This window comes from Arachis stenosperma, chromosome 1 (assembly GCF_014773155.1).
Source record: "Arachis stenosperma cultivar V10309 chromosome 1, arast.V10309.gnm1.PFL2, whole genome shotgun sequence".
Taxonomy (NCBI): Eukaryota; Viridiplantae; Streptophyta; class Magnoliopsida; order Fabales; family Fabaceae; genus Arachis; species Arachis stenosperma.
Genome location: NC_080377.1, coordinates 16,004,233 through 16,021,637, shown reverse-complemented (window position 1 = coordinate 16,021,637; position 17,405 = coordinate 16,004,233). Strand labels below are relative to the sequence as shown.

Below are 17,405 nucleotides of genomic sequence, written 5' to 3'. Positions count from 1 at the left end.
AAACGCCAGCCAGGGTACCTGGTTGGGCGTTTAACGCCCAAAAAGGGTGCATTTTGGGCGTTAAACGCCAGAATGGATACCATTCTGGGCGTTTAACGCCAGGACTGGTGCTAGGGGAAAAATTTGTTTTTCAAAATCAATTTTTTTTAAGTTTTCAAAGTTTTTCAAAATCAAATCTTTTTCAAATCATATCTTTTCAATCAAAATGTTTTCAAAATTAATTTCTTTCCTTTTCAAAGATACTTACTAACAATTAATGATTTGATTGAACATTTTTGCCTTTTCTGTTGAGGAAGGTTTCATGTTTGAATCATATCTTTTCTTGTTAGGCAAGTCATTAATTTTTAAAATCAAATCTTTTTTTTTTATTGTTTTCAAATCAAATCTTTTTTATTGTTTCAAATCATATCTTTTTAAAATTGTTTTCAAATCATATCTTTTCAATCACATCTTTTTAAAACCAATCATATCTTCTTACCACATCTTTTTCAAAATAGTTTTCAATCAAATCTTTTTGATTTCTAATTTAAAAATCTTTTTCAAAAATCACTTGATTTCTTTTCCACTTTTATTTCGAAAATCAATTAGTGTTTTCAAAAATGTTTTCAAATTTTAATTAATTTTCGAAAAATACTTCCCTCCCTCTCACATCCTTCTATTTATGGAGTACCACTCCTTCTCAATGCACAATTCGAAACCTTATCCAATTAAAGTTCGAATTCTTCTCTCTTCTTCTTTCTATTTCTCTCTCCTCTGACACCTCAAGGAATCTCTATACTGTGAATAGAGGAATTCCACATTTCTTGTTCTCTTCTCTTTCATATGAGCAGGAGCAGAGACAAAGGCATTCTTGTTGAAGCTGACCCTGAACCCGAAAGGACCTTGAAGAGAAAGCTAAGAGAAGCCAAAGCACAACTCTCTTTAGAGGACCTGACCGAATTCTTCAAGAAGAAGAAGACATGGCAGCCGAAAACAACAATAATGCAAACAATGCAAGGAAGGTGCTGGGTGACTTTACTGCACTACTCCCGACTTCTATGGAGAAGCATCTCTATCCCTGCCATTGGAGCAAACAACTTTGAGCTTAAGCCTCAATTAGTTTCTCTAATGCAACAGAATTGCAAGTTCCATGGACTTCCAATGGAAGATCCTCATCAGTTTTTAGCTGAATTCTTGCAAATCTGTGACACAGTCAAGACTAATGGGGTTGACCCTGAGGTCTATAGACTGATGCTATTCCCTTTTGCTGTAAGAGACAGAGCTAGAATATGGTTGGACTCTCAACCTAAAGAAAGCCTGGACTCTTGGGAAAAGCTAGTGAATGCCTTCTTGGCAAAGTTCTTTCCACCACAAAGATGGAGTAAGCTTGGAGTGGAAGTCCAAACCTTCAGACAGAAGGATGGAGAATCCCTCTATGAAGCTTGGGAAAGATACAAACAGTTGATCAGAAGATGTCCTTCTGACATGCTTTCTGAATGGAGCATCATAGGTATTTTCTATGATGGTCTCTCTGAACTATCCAAGATGTCCTTGGATAGCTCTGCTGGAGGATCTCTTCATCTGAAGAAGACGCCTACAGAAGCTCAAGAGCTCATTGAAATGGTTGCAAATAACCAATTCATGTACACTTCTGAGAGAAATCCTGTGAACAATGGGACAAGTCAGAAGAAAGGAGTTCTTGAGATTGACACTCTGAACGCCATTCTGGCTCAGAACAAGATATTGACTCAACAAGTCAATTTGATTTCTCAAAGTCTGTCTGGAATGCAAAATGCACCTGGCAGTACTAAGGAAGCTTCATCTGAGGAAGAAGCTTATGATCCTGAGAACCCTTCAATGGAAGAGGTGAATTACCTAGGAGAACCCTATGGTAACACCTATAATTCTTCATGGAGAAATCACCCAAATCTCTCATGGAAGAATCAAGAGAGACCTCAACAAGGTTTCAATAGTAATGGTGGAAGAAACAGGTTTAACAATGGCAAACCTTTTCCATCATCTTCTCAGCAACAGACAGAGAATCCTAAGCAGAACCCCTCTGACTTAGCAACCATGGTCTCTGATCTAATTAAAACCACTCAAAGTTTCATGAATGAAACAAGGTCCTCCATTAGAAATTTGGAGGCACAAGTGGGACAGCTGAGCAAGAAAGTTACTGAACTCCCTTCAAGTACTCTCCCAAGTAACACAGAAGAAATCCAAAAGGAGAGTGCAAAGCCATAAACATGGCCGAATTTGGAGAGGAAGGAGAGGCAGTGAACGCCACTGAGGAAGACTTCAATGGGCGTGCACTGACCTCCACTGAGTTCCCTAATGAGGAACCATGGAAATCTGAGACTCAAAATGAGACCATAGAGATTCCATTGGACTTACTTCTGCCTTTCATGAGCTCTGATGAGTATTCTTCCTCTGAAGAGGATGAGTATGTCACTGAAGAGCAAGTTGCTAAATACCTTGGAGCAATCATGAAGCTAAATGACAAGTTATTTGGAAATGAGACTTGGGAGGATGAACCTCCTTTGCTCACCAAAGAACTGGATGACTTGTCTAGGCAGAAATTACCTCAAAAGAGACAAGACCCTGGGAAGTTTTCTATACCTTGTACCATAGGCACCATGACCTTCAAGAAGGCTCTGTGTGACTTAGGGTCAAGTGTAAACCTCATGCCTCTCTCAGTAATGGAGAAGCTAAGGATCTTTGAGGTACAAGCTGCAAAAATCTCACTAGAGATGGCAGACAACTCAAGAAAACAAGCTTATGGACTTATAGAGAATGTTTTGGTTAAGATTGAAGACCATTACATCCCTACTGATTTCATAATCCTAGAGACTGGGAAATGCATGGATGAAACCATCATCCTTGGCAGACCTTTCCTAGCCACAGCAAAGGCTGTGATTGATGTTGATAGAGGTGAACTGATCATTCAAGTGAATGAAGAATCCTTTGTGTTTAAGGCTCAAGGATATCCCTCTGTCACCATAGAGATAAAGCATGAAGAGCTTCTCTCAAATCAGAGTCAAGAAGAGCCCCCACATTCAAACTCTAAGTTTGGTGTTGGGAGGCCACAACCAAACTCTAAGTTTGGTGTTGAACCCCCACATTCAAACTCTAAGTTTGGTGTTGGGAGGTTCCAACATTGCTCTGAGTATCTGTGAGGCTCCATGAGAGCCCTGTCAAGCTACTGACATTAAAGAAGCGCTTGTTGGGAGGCAACCCAATATTATATTTTACATATTTTCTTTTGTTATTTTATTTTATTTTGTAGGTTGATGATCATAAGAAGTCACAAAATTAATTGAAAAAGCAAAAACAGAATGAAAAACAGGAAGAGAAACAGCACACCCTGGAGGAAGATGCTGCTGGCGTTCAAACGCCAGTAAGCCTAGCAGTTGGGCGTTTAACGCCCAGTCTGGCACCATTCTGGGCGTTTAACGCCAGAAAGGGGCACCAGACTGGCGTTAAACGCCAGAAAAGGGCAAGAACCTGGCGTTAAATGCCAGGAATGGGCACCAGCCCGGCGTTTAACGCCAGAAATGGCTCAAAACGTGAATTTTGATGCCATTTGGTGCAGGGATGACTTTTCCTTGACACCACAGGATCTGTGGACCCCACAGGATCTGTGGACCCCACAGGATCCCACCACCACTCTCTCTCTTCTTCCCCCATTCACCAATCACCTCAATACCTCTTCCCCAAAAACCCCTCACCTATCAAATCCCATCTTTCTCTTCACCACTCACATCCATCCTTCATAAAACCCCACCAACCTCACCCTTCAAATTCAAACCACTTTCCCTCCCATACCCACCCATAATGGCCGAACACCATCTCCCCTCTCTCCTATAAATACCCTTCTTCACTCCTTCATTTTCACACAACCTAAACAACACTTCTCCCCCTCTTTGGCCGAATACACCACCATCACCCTCTTCCTCATTTCTTCTTCTTCTACTCTCTTCTTTCTTCTTTTGCTCGAGGACGAGCAAACATTTTAAGTTTGGTGTGGTAAAAGCGTTGCTTTTTCATTTTCCATAACCATTTATGGCATCCAAGGCCGGAGAAACCTCTAGAAAGAGGAAAGGGAAAGCAAAAGTGTCCACCTCCGAGTCATGGGAGATGGATAGATTCATCTCAAGGGTGCATCAAGACCACTTCTATGAAGTTGTGGCCTTGAAGAAGGTGATCCCCGAGGTCCCCTTTTCACTCAAAAAGGGCGAATATCCGGAGATCCGCCATGAGATCCGAAGAAGAGGTTGGGAAGTGCTTACCAACCCCATTCAACAAGTCGGAATCTTGATGGTTCAAGAGTTCTATGCCAATGCATGGATCACCAAGAACCATGATCAAAGTGTGAACCCGGATCCAAAGAATTATCTTACTATGGTTCGGGGGAAATACTTGGATTTTAGTCCGAAAGTGTGAGGGTGGCGTTCAACTTGCCTATGATGCAAGGAGATGAACATCCTTACACAAGAAGGTCAACTTTGATCAAAGGTTGGACCAAGTCCTCACAATCATATGTGAAGAGGGCGCACAATGAAAGAGAGATTCAAGAGGCAAGCCGGTTCAATTGAGAAGGCATGACCTCAAACCCGTGGCTAGAGGATGGTTGGAGTTTATCCAACGCTCAATCATTCCCACTAGCAACCGGTCCGAAGTTACTCTAGACCGGGCCATCATGATCCATAGCATCATGATTGGAGAAGAAGTGGAAGTTCATGAGGTCATAGCCCAAGAACTCTACAAGGTGGCGGATAAGTCCTCTACCTTAGCAAGGTTAGCCTTTCCTCACCTCATTTGTCAGCTCTGTTATTCAGTTGGAGTTGACATAGAGGGAGACATCACCATTGATGAGGATAAGCCCATTACCAAGAAAAGGATGGAGCACGCAAGAGACCCCTCTCATCATGAGATCCCTGAGATACCTCAAGGGATGCACTTTCCTCCACAAAACTATTGGGAGCAACTAAACACCTCCCTAGGAGAATTGAGTTCCAACATGGGACAACTAAGGGTGGAGCACCAAGAACACTCCATTCTCCTCCATGAAATAAGAGAAGATCAAAGAATCATGAGAGAGGAGCAACAAAGGCAAGGAAGAGACATTGAGGAGCTTAAGAACTCCATAGGACCTTCAAGAGGAAGGAAGAGCCGCCATCACTAAGGTGGACCCGTTCCTTGATTCCCTTGTTCTTTATTCTTCTGTTTTTCGAATTTTAGTGCTTATGTTTATCCATGTTTGTGTCTTATGATCATTAGTGTCTTAGTGTTTATGCCTTAAAGTTATGAATGTCCTATGAATCCATCACCTTTCTTAAATAAAAACGTGCTTAATTGAAAAGGAAAAGAATTGCATGAATTTTGAATTTTATAACAGTTTAATTATTTTGATGTGGTGGCAACACTTTTGTTCTCTGAATGTATGCTTGAACAGTGCATATGTCTTTTGAATTTGTGGTTCATGAATGTTGGCTCTTGAAAGAATGATGAAAAAGGAGACATGTTACTGAGGATCTGAAAAATCATAAAAAATGATTCTTGAAGCAAGAAAAAGCAGTGAATACAAAAAAAAAAGGAAGAAGCAAACGAAAAAAAAAAACCGAAAAAGAGAAAAAAGAAAGAAAAAGAAAAAGAAAGAAATAAAGTTGTGATCCAAGGCAATAAGAGTGTGCTTAAGAACCCTGGACACCTCTAATTGGGGACTTTAGCAAAGCTGAGTCACAATCTGAAAAGGTTCACCCAATCATGTGTCTGTGGCATGTATGTATCCGGTGGTAATACTGGAAGACAGAGTGCTTTGGGCCACAGCCAAGACTCAATAAGTAGCTGTATTCAAGAATCATCATACTTAACTAGGAGAATCAATAACACTATCTGGATTCTGAGTTCCTAAAGAAGCCAATCATTCTGAATTTCAAAGGATAGAGTGAGATGCCAAAACTGTTCAGAGGCAAAAAGCTAAAAGCCCCGCTCATCTAATTAATACTGATCTTCATAGATGTTTTTGGAGTTCATTGCATATTCTCTTCTTTTTATCTTATTTGATCTTCAGTTGCTTGGGGACAAGCAACAATTTAAGTTTGGTGTTGTGATGAGCGGATAATTTGTATGCTTTTTGGCATTGTTTTTAGTATGTTTTTAGTATGATCTAGTTAGTTTTTAGTATATTTTTATTAGTTTTTAATTAAAATTCACTTTTCTGGACTTTACTATGAGTTTGTGTGTTTTTCTGTGATTTCAGGTATTTTCTGGCTGAAATTGAAGGTTCTGAGCAAAAATCTGATTCAGAGACTGAAAAGGACTGCAGATGCTGTTGGATTCTGACCTCCCTGCACTCGAAGTGGATTTTCTGGAGCTACAGAAGCCCAATTGGCGCGCTCTCAATGAAGTTGGAAAGTAGACATCCTGGGCTTTCCAGCAATATATGATAGTCCATACTTTGCCCAAGATTTGATGGCCCAAACCGGCGCTCAAAGTCACCTCAAGAAATTCCAGCGTTAAACGCCGGAACTGGCACCTAAATGGGAGTTAAACGCCCAAACTGGCATAAAAGCTGGCGTTTAACTCCAAGACAAGTCTCTACACGAAAATGCTTCATTGCTCAGCCCAAGCACACACCAAGTGGGCCCGGAAGTGGATTTTTATGTCATTTACTCATCTTTGTACACCTTAGGCTACTAGTTTTCTATAAGTAGGACCTTTTACTATTGTATCTGAGAATCGGGGGTAGCTATCTCCTAATTTTATGCTATCTTAGATCATTTGGGAGGCTGGCCATTCGGCCATGCCTAGACCCTGTTCTTATGTATTTTCAACGGTGGAGTTTCTACACACCATAGATTAAGGTGTGGAGCTCTGCTGTACCTCGAGTATTAATGCAATTACTATTGTTCTTCTATTCAATTCCGCTTGTTCTTTGTCCAAGATATCACTTGTTCTTCAACTTGATGAAGGTGATGATTGACACTCATCATCATTCTCACCTATGAACAAGGTGACTGACAACCATTCTTGTTCTACAAGCATTCAAGGCTTAGTGAATATCTCTTGGATTTCTGATTGCATGATGCATGGTTGATCGCCTGACAACCGAGTGCTCGCCTGACAAACGAGCCAGCCATTCCGTGAGATCAGAGTCTTCGTGGTATAGGCAAGAACTGATGGCGGCATTCAAGAGAATCCGGAAGGTCTAACCTTGTCTGTGGTATTCTGAGTAGGATTCAATGATTGAATGACTGTGACGTGCTTCAAACTCCGAAAGGCGGGGCGTTAGTGACAGACGCAAAAGAATCACTGGATTCTATTCCGCGCCTGACCGAGAACCGACAGATGATTAGCCTATGCTGTGACAAAGCATCAGGGACGTATTTTCACTGAGAGGATGGGAGGTAGCCACTGACAACGGTGAAACCCTACACGAGCTTGCCATGGAAAGGAGTAAGAAGGATTGGATGAAGACAGTAAGAAAGCAGAGAGACGGAAGGGAAGGCATCTTCATACGCTTATCTGAAGCTCTCACCAATGATATACATAAGTATCTCTATCTTTATCTTTATGCTTTATTCATCATCTATACCCAATTGAGTCTGCCTGACTGAGATTTACAAGGTGACCATAGCTTGCTTCATACCACCAATCTCCGTGGGATCGACCCTTACTCGCGTAAGGTTTATTACTTGGACGACCCAGTGCACTTGCTGGTTAGTTGTGCGAAGTTGTGTTTATGCCATGGTATTGAGCACCAAGTTTTTGGAGCCATTACTAGGGATTGTTTATGTTTTGAAAAGTATTGATCACAATTTCGTGCACCACTGGGTGAACCTTTTCAGATTGTGACTCAGCTTTGCTAGAGTCCCCAGTTAGTGGTGTCCAGAGCTCTTAAGCACACTCTTTTTGCTTTGGATCACGACTTTAACCACTCAGTCTCAAGCTTTTCACTTGGACCTTCATGACACAAGCACATGGTTAGGGACAGTTTGATTTAGCCGCTTAGGCCTGGATTTAATTTCCTTGGGCCCTCCTATCCATTGATGCTCAAAGCCTTGGATCCTTTTTACCCTTGCCTTTTGGTTTTAAGGGCCATTGGCTTTTTCTGCTTGCTTTTTCTTTTTCTTTCTATTTTTTTCGCCACTTTTTTGTTTTTTTTTTCGCAAGCTTTTTAATTTTCACTGCTTTTTCTTGCTTCAAGAATCAATTTCATGATTTTTCAGATCATCAATAACATTTCTCTTTGTTCATCATTCTTTCAAGAGCCAACAATTTTAACATTCATAAACAACAAGATCAAAAGACATATGCACTGTTCAAGCATTCATTCAGAAAACAAAAGTATTGTCACCACATCAATATAATTAAACTAAATTCAAGGATAAATTTGAAATTCATGTACTTCTTGTTCTTTTGAATTAAAACATTTTTCTTTTAAGAGAGGTGAAGGATTAATGGAATTTATTTATAGCTTTAAGACATAGTTACTACATACTAATGATCATGAAATAAAGACACAAAACATAGATAAACACAATATTAAAAACCGAAAAACAGAAAGAAATAAAGAACAAGGAATGAATCCACCTCTAGTGGCGTCTTCTTCTTGAAGGACCAATGATGTTCTTTAGCTCTTCTATGTCCCTTCCTTGCCTTTGTTGCTCCTCCCTCATTGCTCTTTGATCTTCTCTTATTTCTTGGAGAATGATGGAGTGCTCATGGTGTTCCACCCTTAATTGTTCCACATTGTGGCTCAAACCTTCTAAGGAAGTGTTGAGTTGCTCCCAATAGTTGTTTGGAGGAAAGTACATCCCTTGAGGCATCTCAGGGATTTCTTGGTGATGAGCTTCTTCATGCACCTCTTGAGAACCGTGAGGGGCTTCTCTTGCTTGCTCCATCCTCTTCTTTGTGATGGGCTTATCCTCTTCAATGGAGATGTCTCCTTCTATGATAACTCCAGCTGAGTAACATAGATGGCAAATAAGGTGAGGAAAAGCTAGCCGTGCCATAGGTGAGGGCTTGTCGGCTATTTTGTAGATTTCATTGGAGATGACCTCATGAACTTCTACTTCCTCTCCAATCATGATGCCATGAATCATGATGGCCCGATCCACAGTAACTTCAGATCGGTTGCTAGTAGGAATGATGGAGCGTTGAATGAACTCCGACCATCCTCTAGCTATAGGCTTGAGGTCCAGTCTTCTTAGTTAGACTGGCTTGCCTTTGGAGTCTCTCTTCCATTGAGCTCCTTCCACACAAATGTCCATAAGGACTTGGTCCAACCTTTGATCAAAGTTGACCCTTCTAGTGTAGGGGCGTTCATCACCTTGTATCATAGGCAAGTGAAACGCCAACCTCACATTTTCCGGACTAAAATCCAAGTATTTCCCCCGAACCATTGTGAGATAATTCTTTGGACTCGGGTTCATACCTTGATCATGGTTCCTAGTGATCCATGCATTGGCATAGAATTCTTGAACCATTAAGATTCCGACTTGTTGCATGGGGTTGGTTAAGACTTCCCAACCTCTTCTTTGAACTTCATGCCGGATCTCCGGATACTCATTTTTCTTGAGCTTGAAAGGGACCTCAGGGATCACCTTCTTCTTTGCCACAACATCATAGAAGTGGTCTTGATGGCTCTTGGAGATGAATCTTTCCATCTCCCATGACTCGGAGGTGGAAGCTTTTGTCTTCCCTTTTCCTTTTCTAGAGGATATTCCGGCCTTAGGTGCCATTGGTAATGGAAAAACAAAAAAAAGCTTATGCTTTTACCACACCAAACTTAAAATATTGCTCGCCCTCGAGCAATAAAAGAAAGAAGAGAAGAAGAAGAAGAAGAAAATATGGTAGAGAGGGAGAGAGGTGGGTTCGGCTTAGGTGAAGAAGAAGGGGTTGTGTTGTGTGAAAATGAAGTAGAATGGAAGGGTATTTATAGGGAAAGGGGGGGATGTATGTTCGGCCATTTGGGTGGGAATGGGAGGGAAATTGGTTTGAATTTTATGAAGGTAGGTGGGGTTTATGGGGAAGAGTGGTTGGATGTGAGTGGTGAATGGGGTAGTTGGGAAGAGGAATTGAGGTGATTGGTAAAAGGTTTTGGGAAGTGTGACATGGGAAAGAGTGGATTTGGATTAGGAGAGTGTGATTAGGATTAAAAGGTAAGGTGGGAATATGTTAGGTGGGGATCCTGTGGGGTCCACGGATCCTGAGGTGTCAAGGAATTCCATCCCTGCACCAAATAGGCATGTAAAATGCCTTCGTGCATCATTCTGGCGTTTAAACGCCCATTGGTGCACATTCTGGGCGTTCAACGCCCATGTAAAGCATGTTTCTGGCATTGAACGCCAGTTTCATGCTTGTTACTGGCGTTCAGCGCCAGTTTTTCCTCTCTGGGCACATTCCTAGCGTTCAGCGCCAGAATGTTGCTTGTTTCTGGCGTTCAGCGCCAGAATGGTGCTCTGTTCTGGCGTTGAACGCCAGCCAGATGCATCTTACTGGCGTTGAACGCCAGCCCGTGCGTCCTCCAGGGTGAAAATTTTTTTCTTCTGCTGTTTTTGATTCTGTTTTTAATTTTTATGATTTTTTCGTGACTCCTCATGATCATGTACCTAATAAAACACAAAATAACAATAAAATAGAATAACATAGAATTTAGATAAATAAAATTGGGTTGCCTCCCAACAAGCGCTTCTTTAATGTCAATAGCTTGACAGTGGCTCTCATGGAGCCACAAGGTGATCAGGTCAATGTTGTATAGTTGTCCACACCAAACTTAGAGTTTGGATATGGGATCTTAACACCAAACTTAGAGTTTGGTTGTGGCCTCACAACACCAAACTTAGAGTTTGACTGTGTGGGTTCTTCTTGACTCTGAACTGAGAGAAGCTCTTCATGCTTACTCTCTTCTGTCACAGAGGGATGGCCATGTGCCTTAAACACAAGGTAGTCCCCATTCAATTGAAGGACTAATTCTCCTCTGTTGACATCTATCACAGCTCCTGCTGTGGCTAGGAAAGGTCTTCCAAGGATGATGCAATCATCCTCTTCCTTCCTAGTGTCTAAGATTAAGAAATCAGCAGGGATGTAAAGGCCTTCAACCTTTACTAGCACGTCCTCTACTATTCCATAGGCTTGTCTCAATGACTTGTCTGCCAGTTGTAATGAGAACAAGGCAGGTTGTACCTCAATGATCCCCAGCTTCTCCATTACAGAGAGTGGCATTAGATTTATCCCTGACCTCAGATCACACAGAGCTTTTTCAAAGATCATGGTGCCTATGGTACAAGGTATTAAGAACTTGCCAGGATCTTGTTTCTTTTGAGGTAGAATTTTCTGAATCCAAGTATCCAGCTCATTAATGAGCAAGGGAGGTTCACTTTCCCATGTCTCATTACCAAACAACTTGGCATTCAGCTTCATGATAGCTCCTAAATATTGAGCAACTTGCTCTCCAGTTACATCTTCATCCTCTTCTGAGGAAGAATAGTCTTCAGAGCTCATGAATGGCAGAAGGAGATTTAATGGAATCTCCATGGTCTCTATATGAGCCTCAGAATCCTCTGGATCCTTAATAGGAAACTCCTTCTTGCTTGAGGGACGTCCCAGGAGGTCTTTCTCACTAGGATTTTCGTCCTCCTCCTCCTTTGTGCATTCGGCCATATTGACTATGTCAATGGCCTTGCACTCTCCTTTTGGATTCTCTTCTGTATTGCTTGGGAGAATACTGGGAGGAGTTTCAATGACTTTCTTACTCAGCTAGCCCACTTGTGCCTCCAAATTTCTAATGGAGGATCTTGTTTCATTCATGAAACTGAAAGTGGCCTTTGACAGATCAGAGACTACATTGGCTAAATTAGAGGTGTTTTGTTCAGAATTCTCTGTCTGTTGCTGAGAAGATGATGGATATGGCTTGCTATTGCCCAGCTTGTTGCGTCCACCATTGTTAAAACCTTGTTGAGGTTTTTGTTGATCCTTCCATGAGAAATTTGGATGATTTCTCCATGATGAGTTATAGGTGTTTCCATAAGGTTCACCCATGTAATTAACCTCTGCCATGGCAGGGTTCTCAGGATCATAAGCTTCTTCAGAAGCTGCCTCTTTAGTACTGTTGGATGCATGTTGCAATCCATTCAGATTTTGAGAGATCATGTTGACCTGTTGAGTCAACACTTTGTTCTGAGCCAATATGGCATTCAGAGTATCTATTTCAAGAACTCCTTTCTTTTGAGGTATCCCATTGTTCACAGAATTCCTCTCAGAAGTGTACATGAACTGGTTATTTGCAACCATGTCAATGAGTTCTTGAGCCTCTTTAGGCGTTTTCTTTAGGTGAATAGATCCACCTGCAGAATGGTCCAATGACATTTTCGAAAATTCAGAGAGACCATAATAGAATATATCTAATATGGTCCATTCTGAAAACATGTCAGATGGACATCTTTTGGTCAGCTGCTTGTATCTTTCCCAAGCTTCATAGAGGGATTCACCATCTTTTTGTTTGAAGGTTTCAACATCCACTCTCAGCTTGCTCAGCTTTTGAGGAGGAAAGAACTTATCCAAGAAGGCAGTGACTAGCTTATCCCATGAGTCCAGGCTATCCTTGGGTTGTGAATCCAACCATACTCTAGCTCTGTCTCTTACAGCAAAAGGGAAAAGCATGAGTCTGTAGACTTCAGGATCAACTCCATTCGTCTTTACAGTCTCACAGATCTGCAAGAACTCAGTTAAAAACTGATAAGGATCTTCAGATGGAAGTCCATAAAACTTGCAGTTTTGTTGCATTAAGGCAACTAGTTGAGGCTTAAGCTCCAATGGCAGGAATGGAGATGCTTCTTCCATCAAATTTGGACGTTGGCTTTGTGAAGTCACCAAGCATTCTCCTTGCATTATTATTATTTTCGGCTGCCATCTCCTTCTCTTGTTCTAATGTTTCTGAAAGGTTACCTTTAGAATAATTTAATTTAGCTTCTCTTAATTTTCTCTTGAGAGTCCTTTCAGGTTCTGGATCAATTTCAACAAGAGTGCCTTTATCCTTGTTCCTGCTCATATGAAAGAGAAGAAAACAAGAAAAGAAGAGGAATCCTCTATGTCACAGTATAGAGATTCCTTTATGTTAGTAGAAGAAGAAGGGGGTAGAAGAATGAAGAAGGATGGATTCGGATTTTTGGATGAAGAGAGGTGAAGAGAAGTGTTAGTAATTAAAATAATTTAATAGAATAAGAAAAGAGAGGGAGAATTTTCGAAAATAAGTTTGAAAAAGGGGTTAGTAATTTTCGAAAATTAGAGATAAAATGTAATTAAAATTAAAACATGAAACAATTAGTTAATTAAAAAGAATTTTTGAAAAAGAGAGAGATATTTTCGAAAATTAGAGAGGGAAAAGTAGTTAGGTGGTTTTGAAAAAGATAAGAAATAAACAAAAAGTTAGTTAGTTGATTGAAAAAGATTTGAAATCAAAATTTTAAAAAGATAAGAAGATAAGATATTTTGAAATCAAATTTTGAAAAAAAAATTTTGAAAAAGATAAAATAAAAGATAAAAAGATTTAATTCAAAAATTTTAAAATTATTTACCTCACTAACAAGAAACTACAAGATAAGATTCTAGAATTTAAAGATTGAACCTTTCTTAACAAGAAAGTAACAAACTTCAAATTTTTGAATCAATCACATTAATTGTTAGCATATTTTTGAAAATATGATATAAAGATAAGAAAAAGATTTTTGAAAAATAATTTTTAAAATTTTCAAAAATAATAAAAAAAATGAAAAAGATATGATTTTTGAAAAAGATTTTGAAAAGATAAGATTTTTAAAATTGAAATTTTGACTTGACTTGTAAGAAACAACTAATTTTGAAAATTTTTGACCAAGTCAATCCCAAAATTTCGAAATTTTTGGAGGGAATTAAGGAAAAGATATTTTTTTGATTTTTGAATTTTTAATTATGAGAGAGAAAAACAACAAAAATACTTAATGCATGAAATTTTTAGATCAAAACAATGAATGCATGCCAGAATGCTATGAATGTCAAGATGAACACCAAGAACACTTTGAAGATCATGATGAACATCAAGAACATATTTTTGAAAAATTTTTGATGCAAAGAAAATATGCAAGACACCAAACTTAGAAATCTTTAATGTAGGAAAAATATGAATGCCAAGATGCACATGAAAAACAACAAACAATACAAAACAAGAAATCATCAAGATCAAACAAGAAGACTTGTCAAGAACAACTTGAAGATCATGAAGAACACTATGAATGCATGGATTTTCGAAAAAATGCAAGAAAAAAAATTTTAAAGCATGCAATTGACACCAAACTTAAAAATTGACTCAAGACTCAAACAAGAAACACAAAATATTTTTTTTATTTTTATGATTTTCTAATTTTTTTGGATTTTTATTAATTTTTTCAAAAATAAAGTTAAGAAAAACGAAAAATAAAAGAAAAATTTTGAAAAAGATTTTTGAAAAGAAAATTACCTAATCTGAGCAACAAGATGAACCGTCAGTTGTCCATACTCGAACAATCCCCGGCAACGGTGCCAAAAACTTGGTGGACGAAATTGTGATCCATGTTCTTTGTATTTGTATGAAATCATTATTATGGCTCTATTTGAATTCACAACTCCGTTCAACTAACCAGCAAGTGTACTGGGTCGTCCAAGTAATAAACCTTACGCGAGTAAGGGTCGATCCCACAGAGATTGTTGGTATGAAGCAAGCTATGGTCACCTTGTAAATCTCAGTTAGGCAGATTAAATTTGTTTATGGTTTCGAAAATCAAATAATAAAAAGAAATAATAAAAGGGATAGAATACTTATGCAGATTCATTAGTGGGAATTTCAGATAAGCGAATGGAGAGACTGTATGGCTCAAGGACGCCTACTTTCCTACTGCTTCAACTCAATCCTTCTTACTCCTTTCCATGGCAAGCTGTGTATAGGGATTCACCGTTCGACGATGGCTACTTTCAATCCTCTCGGGAAAATGGTCCTCTGCGGCTGTCACTCGCATGGCTAATCGTCTGGAGGCATCACCTGGCCGAAGGCTACATCCCATCCTCGCAGTGAAAACTACGCTCACGCGCTCTGTCACAGCACGGCTAATCACTGGTTGGTTCCCGCGCCTACTGGAATAGAATCCCTTGATTCTTTTGCGTTTGTCACTAACGCCCAGCACTTGCAAGTTTGAAGTACGTCACAGTCATTCATTACCGGAATCCTACTCGGAATACCACAGACAAGGTTAGACTTTCCGGATTCCCAGGATCCTACTCGGAATACCACAGACAAGGTGAGACTTTCCGGATCCTCATAAATGCCGCCATCTATCTAGCTTATACCACGAAGATTCTGTTGGGGAATCTAAGAGATACACATTCAAGCTCGGTTGCATGTAGAAAGGAAGTGGTTGTCAATCACGTGCGTTCATAAGTGAGAATGATAATGAGGGTCATATAATCATCACATTCATCATGTTCTTGGGTACGAATGAATATCTTGGAATAAGAATAAGAGAGAATTGAATAAAAGAAAATAGAATTGCATTAATACTTGAGGTACAGCAGAGCTCCACACCCTTAATCTATGGTGTGCAGAAACTCCACCGTTGAAAATACATAAGTAGAAGGTTCAGGCATGGCCGAATGGCCAGCCCCCTAAAACGTGATCAATAGCCTCTTAGGATGAAGAATAAAACAAAACTGAGACCAAAGATGTCTAATACAATAGTAAGAGGTCCTATATATACTAGACTAGCTACTAGGGTTTACATGAGTAAGTAATTGATGCATAAATCCACTTCCGGGGCCCACTTGGTGTATGTTTGGGCTAAGCTTGATCAATCCACTAGCTGAGGCTTCTCTTGGAGTTGAACTCCGAGTTATGACGTGTTTTGGGCGTTCAACTCCGGATCATGACGTTTTTCTGGCGTTTAACTCCAGACAGCAGCATGTACTTGGCGTTCAACGCCAAGTTACGTCATCAAATTCCGAATAAAGTATGGACTATTATATATTGATGGAAAGCTCTGGATGTCTACTTTCCAACGCCGTTGAGAGCGCGCCATTTGGAGTTCTGTAGCTCCAGAAAATCCATTTCGAGTGCAGGGAGGTCAGATTCCAACAGCATCAGCAGTCCTTTTTGTCAGCCTTTTTCAGAGTTTTGCTCAAGTCCCTCAATTTCAGCCAGAAATTACCTGAAATCACAGAAAAACACACAAACTCATAGTAAAGTCCATAAATGTGAATTTAACATAAAAACTAATGAAAACATCCCTAAAAGTAGCTTGAACTTACTAAAAACTACCTAAAAACAATGCTAAAAAGCGTATAAATTATCCGCTCATCAGCCTCAAGGGATGCACTTTCCTCCCAACAACTATTGGGAACAACTCAACACTTCCTTAGAAGATTTGAGTCACAATGTTGAACAATTAAGTGTGGAACATCATGAGCACTCCATCATTCTCCATGAAATAAGAGAAGACCAAAGAGCAATGAGGGAAGAGCAACAAAGGCAAGGAAGGGACATAGAAGAGCTTAAGGACATTGTTGGTCCTTCAAGAAGAAGACGCCACTAAGGTGGATTCATTCCTTGTTCTTATTTCTTCTGTTTTTCGGCTTTTATGTTGTATGTTTATCTATGTTTTGTGTCTCTACTTCATGATCATTAGTATGTAGTAACTATGTCTTAAAGCTATGAATAAAATTCATTAATCCTTCACCTCTCTTAAATGAAATATGTTTTAATTCAAAAGAACAAGAAGTACATGAATTTCAAATTTATCCTTGAATTTAGTTTAATTATATTGATGTGGTGACAATACTTTTTGTTTTCTGAATGAATGCTTAAACAGTGCATAATTTTGATCTTGTTGTTTATGAATGTTAAAAACTGTTGGCTCTTGAAAGAATAATGAACAAAGAAAAATGTTATTGATGATCTGAAAAATCATGAAATTGATTCTTGAAGCAAGAAAAAGCAGTGAAAAAAGAAGCTTCCGAAAAAAAAATGGCGAAAAAAAAATAGAAAGAAAAAGAAAAAGCAAGCAGAAAAAAAGCCAATAGCCCTTAAAACCAAAAGGCAAGGGTAAAAAGGATCCAAGGCTTTGAGCATCAATGGATAGGAGGGCCCAAGGAAATAAAATCCAGGCCTAAGCGGCTAAACCAAGCTGTCCCTAACCATATGCTTGTGTCATGAAGGTCCAAGTGAAAAGCTTGAGACTGAGTGGTTAAAGTCGTGATCCAAAGCAAAAGAGTGTGCTTAAGAGCTCTGGACACCACTAACTGGGGACTCTAGCAAAGCTGAGTCACAATCTGAAAAGGTTCACCCAGTCATGTGTCTGTGGCATTTGTGTATCCGGTGGTAATACTGGAAAACAAAGTGCTTAGGGCCACGGCCAAGACTC

The 17,405-nt window shown here is 39.7% G+C and overlaps 1 non-coding gene across 1 annotated transcript; it reads right to left on the bottom strand.

Moving 5' to 3' along the window:
* Positions 1 to 1,362: 1,362 nt before the first annotated feature.
* Positions 1,363 to 1,470, bottom strand: LOC130947661 (small nucleolar RNA R71). Its single transcript, XR_009072761.1, has one exon. It is a non-coding gene; the product is annotated as a small nucleolar RNA R71 (small nucleolar RNA).
* Between the last annotated feature and the right edge of the window lie 15,935 nt (positions 1,471 to 17,405).